Source organism: Aplysia californica, unplaced genomic scaffold, assembly GCF_000002075.1.
Source record: "Aplysia californica isolate F4 #8 unplaced genomic scaffold, AplCal3.0 scaffold00087, whole genome shotgun sequence".
NCBI lineage: Eukaryota > Metazoa > Mollusca > Gastropoda > Aplysiida > Aplysiidae > Aplysia > Aplysia californica.
Window position 1 is genome coordinate 1,262,099 of NW_004797357.1, and position 1,621 is coordinate 1,263,719.

The window sequence follows — 1,621 nt, forward strand, 5'->3', positions numbered from 1 at the left end:
ACACACACACACACACACACACACACACACACACACACACACACACACACAAAACAGAGCCAACAAAGTTCAGGAACAAAAATGTTAGCTTTATAGTATAGTCATTCTGTCTCTCACCATGATTTCTTCAAAACATCACATATTATTTCCTTTCTACATGTAGTACATTCAGTCCAAAAGAAGTAAAACAAACAAACAAAACAACCATAACAACAAAAAAGAAACAAGCAAACACAAAACATTCAGAACCAAAAAACCTAGAGCAACAAAAGCGAGAGAACAATCCGCCGAGTGTTTGTGTACAGTAAGCGTCTATTCGAGAAGTCAAAAAAGATTGATGAAGCACAAGGCACTGCTGACAATTTCGAAGAGGATCAGATAAGGGACCGCCATGCTGAAGGACCGAGAAATGGAGGCCAGCGACACAAGCGAGTGACAGAAAAGAACATGACTCAAAAGGACAAAAACAGAGTGGAGACTGTCAAAGAACATACTTAATATAGTGCTATAGACGAATTAATACCGGGGTCTGTGGAGTGGCAGTGAGGCGCATCACCGTCGCACACAGAAGACGCGAGTTTGATTCCTGAGAGGGGGAAATTTTGATCGAGTACCTCGGAATTTCTACTGGGACATTATATCCTTCTCAGTCCGGGTTGGCCATGACAAGCAGGGTCGAAGTCGGCCTCCTCAATGATTAAATTGGGTCGATGGAGCGTTAAAAAATCCCACTTTAAAAAAAAAAAGAATAATGGAGAAAAACTGATCATCTGCTTAACTTGTCCAACCCCAGATGGCTACGTAAAAATTACTCTGTTTTCATGTTTTAATATGAGTTTTTAGGCACTTGTAATCCAATTAGCCCATATAAGTGCTGCCGATTAGTGATATTACAAAAGAGTAACAAACACACAAAAGGATGAGATATAAGGACGATACACGTTTGACAGGAAAGAAAGAACAAAGCACCCCAGAGCACCTGCCAATCTCCCATGAAACTGATTAATTTCGTTACAAAATTCGAACGACCACATTGTTCTGCAGCGCCCATTGGAATTGTTACCAAGCGGAAACCCTCCATGTGCTACAAGTACGGCCTCAGACGCACTCACTGAAGGACCTTTCAATTGGCCACGACAGTCGAGATTTGGGGGGTTCGGTTACCATAAAAATAGGCAAGCGGTAATCTATCTCCAAAATGAGAAAGCTTGCTTGTGGTTGAGCCAGGAGAAGCAAATTGTCACAAAAATGGGGCTATTTGGTACAAGAAAAGACCAAATAAAAAACAAGACTGATAAACAGAAACAATAGAGAGAAACGAAACAGGTAGGATTTGCAAGTGGAACCCCCACCCGTCCCCACCATCGAAAAAAAATTGATTGAAGTAACTTGCACAAAACCAGTAGAATAAAATCAGTTCAAGGAGGGTAAGTCACATTAAGTCGAGGAAGCAGGTACCAAACACTACGCCATGAACAAACGTCTACCAAGAACATGTGTGTTTTTCTGTTTTATTTCTTTTTTCTTCGGCATTTTAAAAACAAATCTAGTTTGGGTAAAGAGGAGAACACTGACACAATACTAGTCAAGTACAAATAGCGCCGAGAAAAAAAAAGCCAAC

The 1,621-nt window shown here is 40.8% G+C and overlaps 1 protein-coding gene across 1 annotated transcript in view; it reads right to left on the reverse strand.

Annotated features, from left to right (window-relative positions):
* LOC100533518 (protein kinase C I) overlaps positions 1–1,621 on the reverse strand; it is a gene marked incomplete in the record, with an annotated part of 202,460 nt that overhangs the window by 36,042 nt on the left and 164,797 nt on the right.